Source organism: Odocoileus virginianus, chromosome 22 (assembly GCF_023699985.2).
Source record: "Odocoileus virginianus isolate 20LAN1187 ecotype Illinois chromosome 22, Ovbor_1.2, whole genome shotgun sequence".
Taxonomy (NCBI): Eukaryota; Metazoa; Chordata; class Mammalia; order Artiodactyla; family Cervidae; genus Odocoileus; species Odocoileus virginianus.
In genome coordinates, this window is record NC_069695.1 from 35,608,470 (window position 1) to 35,622,969 (window position 14,500).

At 41.3% G+C, this 14,500-nt stretch overlaps 1 long non-coding RNA gene across 1 annotated transcript in view; it reads right to left on the bottom strand.

The window, feature by feature from the left end:
- LOC139030394 (uncharacterized) overlaps positions 1–12,109 on the bottom strand; it is a 67,713-nt gene extending 55,604 nt beyond the window's left edge. The window contains exon 1 of the long non-coding RNA XR_011482764.1: positions 12,030–12,109. This is a non-coding gene — a long non-coding RNA (uncharacterized lncRNA). The remainder of the gene's footprint in view (positions 1–12,029) is intronic.
- Between the last annotated feature and the right edge of the window lie 2,391 nt (positions 12,110–14,500).

Here is a 14,500-nt window from a genome sequence, read left to right on the forward strand (position 1 = left end):
TTTTTCCAGTAGTCATGTATGGATTTGAGAGTTGGACTATAAAGAAAGCTGAGCGCCGAAGAATTGATGCTTTTGAACTGTGGTGTTGGAGAAGACTCTTTGACAGTCCCTTGGATAGCAAGGAGATTCCATTCTAAAGGAAATCAGTCCTGAATAGTGACTGGAATGACTGACCTGAAGCTGAAACTCCAATACTTTGGCCACCTGATGCGAGGAACTGACTCATTTGAAAAGATCCTAATGCTGTGAAAGACTGAAGGTGGGAAGAGAAGAGGATGACAGAGGATGAGATGGTTGGATGGCATCACCGACTCAATGAACGTGAGTTTGAGTAAACTCTGGAAGTTGGTGATGGACAGGGAGGCCTGGCATGCTGCAGTCCATGGGGTCACAAAGAGTCGGACCTGACTGAGTAACTGAACTGAATGACTAACTGAAGAACTTTAAGGGAGATAGAGTAAACAAAGATTTAGCTACTTTATTAGTTCCAACGAACTGGATGCCCAAAATGGTAGAGGTCATTGGATAGTTTCAACCATCTTACAGCTAGATCCAGTGCCACCACTGTTGCTAATTATCACCTGCTTGTTAATTCACAATAGGTGTAACACAACATAAACTAGCAAGGTCCCTGCCAAGCCAGAGAGGAAAGAGGTAAAGAACAAGGGAGCTTGGGAAAGAAATTGAAATAAAAGAAATAAAAAAATGCTTGAGTAATCTGGAACACCTCTTATAAACACTTGTGATGACTTTTCAGCCTGTAATAATAAACATGACTAACATGTGATAAATTTTTACAGTTTATGATACTAACCCTTTTTATATAACCATATTGTTAACACAGAGACTAATAATAATAATATGATCAAACAACTGCAAACAACTCGTGAGGGTTTTAAGGTCGATTGATGTACTACTCATTTTTTGTACAACTGTATGATTTGGTAAAAACAGGAGAATTTATCCCATAGCATAAGTACTGTTTGACATTCAACATTTTCATGTATTTTATTATACCTGTAGGATGTTACTAGCATATAACTCTTTTATAGAATAATAAAATTATAATAAAATATTGGGCAAGTTAGATAATAAGGATAAACAATTACTTGTTTGGGTTTGTTTGGTTTGATGTGGTTAGATTCAGTCATCAGCAGACTTATTTCATTCTGCCATGTCATCATCATGCTTACCTACATAAGCTGTTAATTAAGTGTCCTTGCTTTTAAAGATTTAAGAGATCCTGACATGCTCTCTATTTAAAGGGTTATTATTTGAGTTCCTAGTTACCACCCAGTTTCCTAGGAGACTAAGAAATCTGTTGCTATTTAAACACAAAGCTAAACTGACTATATTTGTTTAACTGCAAAATTGACTTGAGACCTGTTTAAAATTATATAAGGGGGTACCACTAAGCTTAGAAATGTGTCAAGTGTGAGGCAGGTTAGAACCTGAGCTTCATCTGAAACTTGGAGATTTCTGTGGCACATTACCTTCTTGTTTGCAGTTCCAGCTTAGACTCACCGGGGACTGTATGGTAGCTGAGAACTGAAAGAAGTACAATCACACAACATCACTCCAGGGCTACTATACAGCTGCCTGAGTCAGTGAGTGCAGGACCAATCGTTAAATCTTCCTGCACCCTGTGTGCAAGCAGTCTAGACATGTTACATGTTTGTCAAAGTGATGATGACCATAGTGATGATGTTAGTTTAGCTTGCTAAAAAAAAAAAAAAAGGAAATTTACCTTTTAAAATAAAATAAAAATAAAGGGTAATAAAAACTTCCTTTTAAAGATCATTTCTAAAAATAAGGACTTTTGATTTTAAAAAGAAATTAAGAAGATGATTACATCATCAGATTCATGTTAAGTCTGGCAGCAACCTGCAAGATGCATGGGAATAGGAGGGCAGATGTGAGTCAAGGAGATCAATTAAGAAGCTATTACTAGAAAGATAATAAAGGCTTAAATTAAAACAGTAAAAAGGAAAAGATGACAAATCTGAGCTATTTCAAATGATGAGTCGATATGGCCAAAGTTTTTAAATGACCGACTTTTCCCAGTCCCTTCCACTGACCCTAAAATTTCTACTTACTCATGACATGTGAGGGTAAAAAATGCAAGAAGTAATTATCCTACTATAAAAATGACATAATAATTAATTTTAATAAGAGTAAAAATGGAGGAAGGTAGTCCAATTTGATTTGGCTGTATGAATGTAGAAGCATTGGTGAACTGTCCACGACAGATGTCCTTACACCTCACAGGTTGGAAATTAAGATTTGGGGCTTGGGACTTTCCTGGTAGTCCAGTGGTTAAGACTCTGTGCTCCCCATGCAGGGGAGCACAGGTTTAATTCCTGGTCAAAGAACTAGATCCCACATGAAACAACTAAGAGTTCACACTATGCAGGTAAGAGAGATCCTGTGTGCCACCAGTAAGACCCGATGTAGCCAAGTAAATAAATATTAAAAAAAAAAAAAGATTTGGGGCTTGGTAGATACAATATTGGGGCTACCCTGATGGCTCAGATCGTTAAAGAATCTGCCTGCAATTCATGAGACCTGGGTTTGATCACTGGGTTGGGAAGATCCCCTGGAGGAAGACATGGCAACCCACTCCAGTATTCTGGCCTTGAGAATCCCATGGACAAAGGAGCCTGGCGGGCTACAGTCCATGGGGTTTTAAAGAGTCGGACATGATTGAGTGACTAAGCACAGCACAGATATAATTTTGCGATATAATAAGAAATACATGTTTGGTCTTCATCCCCAGTTTCTGACACAGAATGCCTAAATCCCCTGGAATTTCCCAAGTGGTGGGGGGAGAGGAGTGCCTTTTGTTACATAATAAGCCCTTTCAACTATACCTCAGTTTATGCTAATTCCAACCACATGATCAGAGGATTGGAATTTTTAGCTTCACCCAGTGACCTCCAGGGAGAGGAGAGAAACTAGGGATTAAGTTATTAATAACTGTCAGTGGTCAATAACTTAATCAGTTGTGCCTATTAACAGAAGCTCCAATACTTTGGCCACCTGATGCGAAGAACTGACTCATTGGAAAAGACTCTGATGCTGGGAAAGAGTGAAGGCAGGAGGAGAAGGGGGCACAGAGGATGAGAGGATTGGATGGCATCACCAACTCGATGGACACAAGTTTGAGCAAGTTCCAGGAACTGGTGATGGACAGGGAAGCCTGGCGTGCTGCAGTCTGTGGGGTCGCAGAGAGTCAGACATGACTGAGAGACTGAACTGACTGATGTAACAGAAGCTCCATAAACACCCTAAATGATGGGTTCAGAGAGCTACTGGCAAGGTGACACAACCCAAACTCTATGGGGACAGAAGCTCTCACACTCAAGACCCTTCCTGACTTCGTTTTAAATACCTCTTCATCTGGTTGTTCACTTGTATTCTTTATAATAAACCAGTATTTCCCCGAGTTCTGTGAGCCTTTAGAGCAAATTATTAAACCTGAGGGGCAGCTGTGCAAACCTCAATTTTATAGCCAAGTCAGACAGAAATGTGGATAAGCTGGAACCCACTACTTAACATTGTTGTCTCAAGTTGGGGGCAGTCTTGTGGGACTCAACCTTTAACCTGTGGGGTCTGTGCCAACTGGATAGTCAGGGTCAGAACTGAATTAGATTTTATTCAGTTCAGTTCAGTCACTCAGTCGTGTTCGACTCTTTGCGACCCCATGAATCGCAGCACACCAGGCCTCCCTGTCCATCACCAGCTCCCAGAGTCCACCCAAACCCATGTCCATCGATTCAGTGATGCCATCCAACCATCTCATCCTCTGTTGACCCCTTCTCCTTCTGCCCCCAATCCCTCCCAGCATCAGGATCTTTTCCAATGAATCAGCTCTTCACATCAGGTGGCCAAAGTATTGGAGTTTCAGCTTCAGCATCAGTCCTTCCAATGAACACCCAGGACTGATCTCCTTTAGGATGGACTGGTTGGATCTCCTGGCAGTCCAAGGGACCCTCAAGAGTCTTCTCCAACACCACAGTTCAAAATCACCAATTCTTCTGCACTCAGCTTTCTGTATAGTCCTACTCTCACATCCATACATGATCACTGGAAAAACCATAGCCTTGACTAGACAGACCTTTGTTGACAAAGTAATGTCTCTGCTTTTTAATATGCTGTCTAGGTTGGTCATAACTTTCCTTCCAAGGAGTAAGTGGCTTTTAACTTCATGGCTGCAATCACCATCTGCAGTGATTTTGGAGCCCCCCCAAATAAAGTCAGACACTGTTTCCCCACCTATTTGCCATGAAGTGATGGGACCAGATGCCATGATCTTAGTTTTCTGAACGTTGAGCTTTAGGCCAACTTTTTCACTTTCCTCTTTCACTTTCATCAAGAGGCTCTTTAGTTCTTCCTCACTTTCTGCCATAAGGGTGGTGTCATCTGCATTTCTCAGGTTATTGATATTTCTCCTGGCCATCTTGATTCCAGCTTGTGCTTCCTCTAGCCCAGTGTTTCTCAAGACATACTCTGCATACAAGTTAAATAAGTAGGGTGACAATATACAGCCTTGATGTACTCCTTTTCCTATCTGGAACCAGTCTGTTGTTCCATGCCCAGTTCTAACTGTTGCTTCCTGACCTGCATACAGGTTTCTCAGGAGGCAGGTCAGGTGGTCTGGTATTCCCATCTCTTTAAGAATTTTCCACAGTTTGTTGTGATCCACACAGTCAAAGGCTTTGGCATAGTCTATGAAGCAGATGTTTTTCTGGAACTCTCTTGCTTTTTCGGTGATCCAGCAGATGTTGGCAATTTGATCTCTGGTTCCTCTGCCTTTTCTAAAACCAGCTTGAACATCTGGAAATTCACGGTTCACGTATAAGTGACACCTGGCTTGGAGAATTTCAAGCATTACTTTACTAGCGTGTGAGATGGGTGCAATTGTGCGGTAGTTTGAGCATTCTTTGGCTGTTAATAACTTACTTTTGCAGAAAACTGGAGAACTGCTTGGTGTGGGAAACCCACACATTTGCTGTTGAAAGTGTCATGAATGGAGAAACAGTTTTTCTTTAGTAAACAAGACAGGAATGAAGATACAAACTGGGGAATCATTTATGTACGAGAAGAATGAAATCAGCCCCCCAACAGAGGGGATATACAAGGAAAGTGATGAAGATGAGCTCAGCAGAAGCCTGAGGCAGGGAGCAGGCAGTGAAGAGGAACCACCCAGGCACAGTGTGGCTGGAGCAGGAGAGAAAAAATAGTGTCTTAGAAACAAACAAAATAAAATGAAATTAAAAACGATAGGCTGGCAGTGACAAAAATACTAGAGTTCAGGAAGGATAAGGATTGAGAAGTCATTGAATTCAGTGATTATAAGATCACTATCTTCTAAGATTCAACTTCATGGGAATGGTAAGAGAAAACTGGATCGATAAATAAGAAGTATGTATCCTTATCTCCATGCTCCCACAATTCCTCCAAATTGTATTTAAATATCAATATTTTAAATATAAAAGTAAATCACAGCTTTAAAATTCTTCAGTATGCCCTCTTTTCATGGTTATGGTAACGTGCAACATATTTAGGATGTGTAAAAATGTGATAACTTCGGCTCTTGAAGAGGTAAGCATTAGCTGTCTTAAATGTCACTGGAAAGAATGCCCCCATTGCCCCAACAGTAATGTCGAAAACATAGTTTTGCTTTCAGTCTTTGTTTTTTGTACTGTACATAAAGCATAAATACAAAAAGTAGAAAGAGTAGTAAGTCACTTAGTCCAGTGTAGGATAAATGCAGAACCTGAAAACCAAGGGATAAAAGCAGAGATACTCAAGAGATTCAAAGAAAGCAATACTTCACCTTTAATATGGCTTTTTTTAAGAGAAGTAAATAGCATTTTTACATGAGTTATAACCCTAGTTTTCTTTAATATTACTGAAAAACAAACTAAACAAAATACAGTCCCTGCCTCTTCCCTGACCCTAAAGGGAGACAGGCCACCAGCTGTGTTAAATCGAGCTCCAGCTCAAACCACTGACAAGTACTTTTTGGTATCCCCTGACATGAGAACAGAACTATTTTCAAGGATAAATATGTCCTCTTACAAGAAAGCCATCAACAAAGAGAATATATTCCTGGCCTTGACCATACATTCCCAGAGAAAGAGAAAACTCAGATTCAGCTGCCATAATTTCCCTTTCAAAGGGCAATTTTGAACGGACTGGCAGCCCACTCCTATATTCTTGCCTGGAAAATCCCATGGACTGAGGATCCTGGTAGGCTACAGTCCATGGGGTCTCAAAGAGTCAGACACGACTGAGCAACTTCACTTTACTTCACTTCTGTCAACCTATTAGGCTTGGCATCTAACCAACCAGACAATCCATACAGAAGCCCCAAACCAAAGGAAACTCAATCTGGTCATAATTGCTTTTCTGTGGTTAAGTGGCTCAATTTCCCATTTAAAGGTAAGACCACTCAGACATCTTCACCACCACCAAACCACCACCACCACCACTTTTGTTTTTTTCTATTGTAAATTCTTTTACTTAATATGAACATCAGGCCCCTGCACAGCTAAGGAATCCCTCTCCAACATGAGTTCACTGGACTACAGTTTATAATTTCCGATTTATTTTTCCCTTAATGAACTGATAATGCTTTTGCGACAAGGGATAGAAAAGCTTTTATTGTTTAAATTGTTCATTCAAGTTACTCAGCCAGGCCTCCAGTTGACATTTTACAGTAGGAATCCCAATAGACTCTAGGATCTAAGACAACAAAAATCAGAGAGATTTTCATTGGTTTTAGCCTCTGCTATACACGCAGAAACTAAAATAGCTCCTGGTGGAAATCTGGACACAGTTTACTTAACAGATCAGAATCCACATCTGTCTGACTCTGAAGTCTACACTCTTATCTGCCACGTCACAATTTCCCAACCTAATTTGATAATTAGAATCATTTGGCATATTTGTCAAAAATATAAATTCATTGAATCATCCCTATGCATGTGTGCTGAGTCGCTAAGTCATGTCCAACTCTTTTGTGACCCCATGGACTGCAGCTCACCAGGTTCCCCTGTCCATGGGATTTTCCAACCCACTGGAGTGGGTTGCCATCTCCTCCTCCAGGAGATCTTGCCCCTGGGATCGAACCTATGTCTCCTGCATCTCCTGCATTAGCAGGCATATTCTTTACCACTGAGCTACCTGGGAATCCAAACAAGTTTTAACACCCTGAATCATCCCGAGGTATTCTAATCGAAGGCCTAGTAATATATATTTTTAACAAAGACCCTAAATAATTATTCAGTTCAGTTCAGTTGCTCAGTCATGTCCGACTCTTTGCGACCCCATGAATCACAGCATACCAGGCCTCCCTGTCCATCACCAACTCCCAGAGTTTACTCAAACCCATGTCCATCAAGTCAGTGATGCCATCCAACCATCTCATCCTCTGTCATCCCCTTCTCCTCCTGTCCCCAATCCCTCCCAGCATCAGGGTCTTTTCCAACGAGTCAACTCTTCACATGAGGTGGCCAAAGTACTAGAGTTTCAGCTTCAGCATCAGTCCTTCCAGTGAACACCCAGGACTGATCTCCTTTAGGATGGACTGGTTGGACCTCCTTGCAGTCCAAGGGACTCTCAAGAGTCTTCTCCAACACCATAGTTCAAAAGCATCAATTTTTCAGCACTCAGCTTTCTTCACAGTCCAACTCTCACATCCATACATGACCACTGGAAAAACCATAGCCTTGACCAGACGGGCCTTTGTTGGCAAAATAATGTTTCTGCCAGTGGGCATATCTAGGGACTGCCCTGGCAATCCAATGATTAAGACTTTGCCTTCAAAGCAGGGGGTTCAGGCTTGATCCCTGGTCGGGGAGCTAAGATCCATCATGCCTCATGGTCAAAAAAACCAAAACATAAAACAGGCAAATCCAGACCCCCAGAAATGTTTCTTCTGCCAACTTCCACACTGCTTATCAAGTCAATCTCTCCTTCCCCAAATACCAACAATACACATTCATTGAGCACTGTTCTAAATGTATTCCAACAGCCTTATGAGGTAGGTAATTTAACTACACCTATTTTTCAGAAAAGGAAATGGAGGCATAGAAAATTTAAGAAGCTTGTACAAGGTCACAGAGTCAATCACTGAGAGAGCAGGGATTTGAACCCAGTCTTACTCTGGAAGCTGAATTCACAACCATTGCATTATTCTGCACATACCCGCTTGTCCCAGCCTCGCCAAAATGCTGGTTTCCTTTGGGTAACACTTCCACATCTGGAGATGAAAGTCATCTTGTAGCCTCTGTACATGCGTGGGCTCAATCACTTCAGTCATGTCCTACTCTTTGCAGTCTCGTGGACTGCAACCTGCCAGGCTCCTCCACCCATGGGATTCTCCAGGCAAAAATATTGGAGTGAGTTGCCAAGCTCTCCTCCAGGGGATCTTTCCAACCCAGGGATAAAACCCAGGTCTCCTGCATCTCCTGCCTTGGCAGGCAGGTTCTTTATCATTGCACCACAAACCTCAAACTGATAGATTATAAAAATAAAGATAATTCCACCAAAAGGCACTCAACTGGCTTTTTTAGTATAATCAAAAGAAACAGCCATTTATAAGGAAAGTGTTGTTATCTTAAGTGGTACAATCCCAGCCACAAAAACACAATATAAAATAATGAATTTGTAAAACCATGACAAATCCAGAAATAAGCAAATTGAATTGCACATCCTGAAAATGTTTTAAACATAAAAGTGTATTTTAGCATTCAGAAAGCCTGGAGGTAATGTGTGTGTGCGCGCACGCATGCTCTCAGTTGTGTTCAACTCTTTGTGACCCCATGAGCTGCCAGGCTCCTCTGTCCATGGGATTTTACAGGCAAGAATATTGGAGTATTGTTGCCATTTCCTGCTCCAGGAGAACTTCCTGACCCAGGGATTGAACCCTCACCTCTGCGTCTCCTGCATTAGAGATATATTCTTTATCACTGAACCACTTGGGAAGCATCCACAGAGGTAGTATATAAATCAGTCATTTCCCATCATGCTGCCTAACAAGATTAAAAGAAATGAAGTTATCATTATATGTTGCCACAAAAATGAATATTCAATAAGTTCACTGTTCTGTAAAACAAATTCAATTAAACCCTCAATTTATTTCTAATAATGATTATTACAACAACAAGAGAATTTAGGCAAATAATACAAGTTCAAGACAACCAAATTAGATTTTTAAACACATCCATTTTAACACAGATAATGGTTATAACGAAATGACATGAATGCCTTTTAACACCCAAGTCCCACAGCTTTAAAAAAGAAAAGCTTCCCCTTCACTCTAAAGTTTCCTATCCACAAAACCATTAGAAAATATTACATTCAGCTTCTTTAGCAGAACTGTCCTTTCAATTACTCCCTAAACTTCCAGATGGTCAAGCTGGATTTAGAAGAGGTAGAGGAACCAGAGATCAAACTGCCAACATCCGCTGGATCACTGAAAAAGCAAGAGAGTTCCAGAAAAACATCTACTTCTGCTTTATTGACTATGCCAAAGCCTTTGACTCCAAAATCACAGCAAACTGTGGAAAATTCTTAAAGAGATGGGAATACCAGACATTATTTTGTCAACAAAGGTCCATCTAGTCATAGCTATGATTTTCCCAGTAGTCATGTATGGATGCGAGAGGTGGACTACAAAGAAAGCTGAGCACTGAAGAATTGATGCTTTTGAACTGTGGTGTTGAAGACTCTTGAGAGTCCTTTGGACAGCAAGGAGATCCAGCCAGTCCATCCTAAAGGAAATCAGTTTTGAATACTGATTGGAAGGACTGATGCTGAAGCTGAAATTCCAATACTTTGGACACCTGATGTGAAGAACTGACTCATTTGAAAAGACCCTGATGCTGGGAAAGACTGAAGGTGGGAGAAGGGGACGACAGAGGATGAGCTGGTTGGATGGCATCACTGACTCAGTGGACAGGAGTTTGAGTAAACTCTGGGAGTTGGTGACAAACAGGGAGGCCTGGCCTGCTGCAGTCCATGTCAGTCACAAAGAGTCAGACACAACTGAGCGACTGAACTGAACTGAATCCATTCATTTATAAAGTCATTGCGCTTTTTCTTTCCTAATCTTAGAATGTATCTTGCTTTGCTGAGTCACCCCTAAGGCAGAACAGAATTCTGGTGGAAGATCCTTTTGAAGTGGCTGGCAGGATTAAGAGCTAGGATGAGATTTGTCTTTGTGGATAATTCATAAAGGGAAGCAAACGTAAAACAATAGTAAGAGCCTGTCTACGGCTTTAACTCTGTTCTGGGCATGGTAAATGCAAGAATGTGCAACCTTTGACATCGAGGCAAAGAGAAACAACTCAGTAAATAAGGCTTTTGTTTACTGTCTTGGGTGCTACAAATAAGCACTGTCTTGTTCTGTTAATCCATCTGTCTCTAAAAAACACTGAATGCAATGCTAAGTTGATGATATAATAGTGACAGTAATAGAATTTAATAGTGTAACAATTATTCTGGATATTCTGTATTAATGATTTGGCGTCTTGGAGTCATGGAGCCACGCTAATAACCCAAAGTTTTAACAAACACCTCCACCATTAGGCACTTGGCAATCTATCACAAATCTTGCAATCACAAGCATCAACTGTGTGTTTTGTTTCCCACTCCCACTTTCAATAGGAGACATCCCCACCTAGCTGGCTGCTTCTCAGCACTATAACAAGGATTAGTCCCAGCTCTCTCTACTTCTCCCTATAAGTGACCCCATGGGGCCTCTGTGGGATACAATGCCTCCCATTCTCTGGGAATCTGAGCAGTAAACTCTTCTTTCAATGGTTGCTGTCTGTGTGTCTGTCAAAACTTGATTAAAATAAATCTTGGATTAAAATCGCCCAAGTACATTATTCAAAATGTCCCTCTCTGAATAGTTTATGTCTTTGAATCCTTCCATTACTATCACTAGTTGTGGTATTGTTAAAAGGTAAACTGAGTGAGGTTCATGAAAATTTTGAAGAGTTTCATTGAGCAAGTGAAGTGAAAGTCGCTCAGTCATGTCTGACGCTTTGCGACCCCATGGACTATATAGTCCGTAGACTTCTCCAGGCCAGAATACTGGAGTAGGGTAGCCTTTCCCTTCCCTAAGGGATCTTCCCAACCCAGCAATTGAACCCAGTTCTCCCGCATTTCAGGCAGATTCTTTACCAGCTGAGCCACGAGAGAAGCCCAAGAATACTGGAGTGGGGAGCCCATCCTTTCTCCAGGGGATCTTCCTGACCCAGGAATCGAATCAGGGTCTCCTGCATTGCAAGCGGATTCTTTACCAACTGAGCTATCAGCGGAGCCCTTCTTTGTGCAAACATCGAAGCAAATCAGGCAGCACCAAACTGAAAATGGCTGGGAGCTTCAGAGCAGATGTGGAAGCAACTCGTGGAAACTGATGCTTAAGCTTAAGTGATGGCCTCATTTGAGAAAGCCTAGTTGGCTGGCTGTGATTAGTTGTTAAGTTAGGTTCTTAATCTTGAGGCATTTACAAAAATAAACTCTGGCTTAGGTTTTGGTTTGCTTATATAGGCTGCCAAGGCATCAGAGCCACCTGAACCAAACACCACCTGATCAAGTTTTAAAATCCCTGTTTAATTACTTTAACCAGCACCAATATTCTCGCTTGCATATTTCTATACTAGTCATTACTGATGAGACAACAATGGAAAAACAAAATCCCTGCCCTCACTGAGTTTATACTCTAATAGTTACAGTTATAAGTGAAGTGAGGAAGCTTGTCTTTTATTTCATTTGAATATCTCGCTTTTCTTACCAGTGTTTCACATATAATAATATTCAATAACTATTTGCTAAATGAAAGAATTATCTGTTTTCCTTTAAGCATCAGAAACCATTTTCTCCATCTTTATGACTGAAGAGTGGTTTACAGTTAAGTTTAATCTCACTTGATGAAGACCACAAAGTATAGCACTGTTAAGTGACACATAATTCAAGCAGTTGGACTCTACTGAATGAATAGCTTTACTCACCAACCACCAGTTTATGAACAAGTGGGTCTTCACAGGACACTGAATCTGCTGATGCTGCGGCCATAACTTTTCAACGTCCAGAACTGTAAGAAGTACATTTTTGTTGCTTATAAGCCACTGAGTCGATGGTATTTTTGTTACAGCAAGATGGACTAAGACACCATGTAAATGGAGACTGTCGACCAAAGCTCTTAAAATGATCAGCTGCCATCCCACTGAGCATTTAAAACAAGTCCTGGGAATATTTTATAAACCTTTAGCCTACATCTCTTGCAACTAAGGCATTGGTTTTTATTTTAAATGTCTGTGCCATCTTGTAAGGAATGATAGGGATTTGAATTTTTTTCCTAGGGTCTCACTTTCTTACCAATAAAGGTTCATTACTTATCAAAAGATTATCTACTGAAGTAGATGTTCTTGTTCTTGCACTCATCACTCATCTATCTGTCCCCTTTTTCTGTTTTTTAACATAAATCTAATCTCACTCACCTTCCCCAGACTGTATCTCTCAGGAGATACAGGAGATACAGGCTGGCCTCTCCTCAGCTCTAGGACATGAATCTCAATCGGCCAAGCCTATTTTGGAGGACTCAAGCTTCAGGTGTTGCTGGTGGTTAAGAACCCACCTGCCAATGCAGGAGACATAAAGGACATGGGTTTGATCCCTGGGTCAGGAAGATCCCCTGGAGGAGGGCAGAGCAACCCACCCCACTATTCTAGCCTGGAGAATCCCATGGACAGAGGAGCCTGGCGGGCCACAGTCCATCAGGTCACAAAGAGTTGGACATACGACTTCGCAACTTAGCATGTATACACTCACGTTGGAAGCCTCCCTTGTTAGGGACAGGCATAGACAGGTGAAGCAATTTTAACTAATGTAACATGAGTGAAAATCTGCTGGTGGGGGGAAGGTTCTCCTTAGTCTTAAAAATAGAAAATATAAAGGTGACCCCTTTTCCTGCCCCTGGATGTCATCTGTAGTCTGGAACAGAGACCACTTTAGGACCATAAGGGAAGCCAGCCTGGAGAGCATGCCAACACACTTAAACATGGAGCAGCAAAAAGAAGAAAGGGACCTGGGTCCCTGACAATACTGTCAAGCCATTGAATTAACCAACCCTGTGGATGACCTGACCTCCACTTACCTAGCTATGTTAGGTAATAAAAAGGCTTAAACATTAAGGACATTTAGTACAGTTTTCTATCACTGCAACTAAGAGTATTTCTTCTCTCTCAATAGTTGTCCTCCTAAATAGTAGGCTTCTCAGATATGCATAACAATGCAATGATAACTGCCTATATTTCCTCCTAGGTTCAAGGTACTCTTCCTCTTAAAATGCAGAGTCTATTTCAAGAGCCTTCCCATGAGTCTAGTCTGCCAACAGAATACATAAGTAATATAATGTCAGTTCCAGACCTAGGTCTTAAGAGAGCAAGCATCTTACCTTCTTCCTTCTCACTGTTGGAAACCAGGACCCCTGTCTTGCTGTTTGCTGAACACACAGTAGGCAAGGCATGAGCGGGGAAACTGGAAGAAGATTCGAGGAGTCGTAGGAACTGCAGACAGGTTTATTCTGTCCTGACGGGCATGGCAGCAGCAAGGCAGCAGCAGACATGTTGCATTCGCTCATGGTTGACCCAGCGGACACAGCCGTAACGCACGCCAAGGGCTTTTCAGGTGGTGCTTATATAGGCATGATGCGTGTGTGCAGTGCTACAAACAATTTCAGCTGTTACATAAACATGCAAAGTTATTAATCACAAAACGTGGGGCGAGAGAGCCTGATCACTGCCATCTTGGCTAATTTGCTCTTTCCCTACAACCAGGTAAGAAAGTCTAGGCTAACTCCCAGATGACCGGCCACTGCGAGGAAACTTTATGGAGGAGAATCAATGGACTCCAGCCAAAAGACAACACCAAGACCACGACAAGGCGAGTGACATCATCCTGGGCCTTTCAGTCCCTATTAAGCTACATGGGCTGACACCTCATAAAGCAACTCCGCTAAGCCCTGTCTGAAGTCCCGACCACAGAATTATGAGCAATAAAACACCTATTTCAGTCACTAAGTATTGGAGTGGTTTGTTAGGCAGCAACAGCTGAAGCATAACGTTGTATTATTTGTTCTCTTGCTTTGTAAAATTGTTCTAGTCTGTGCACTATGATTAGGAATTCTTTAGCGAGCCACTCTGAAAGCTAATGAGTATTTTTTCTTCAAATATGTGTTTCGTCTTAGCTCACAAGAGTTGTTTCTCTCCATGTATCACCTTGTACTAACATTTACAAAACAATTAAATACAAATAAAAGGGGAAATATTTGTGACAAATGAGTTGATATCCTCCTCTCACAAATACAAAAGAAAAATAGTAACACCTCAGTTTTAAAAATGGAAAAGCCGTTTCTTTGAAGAACCATAAATGGTCAGTACACATATGAGGAAAATACATTAACTCAAGCTCACTAATTTAA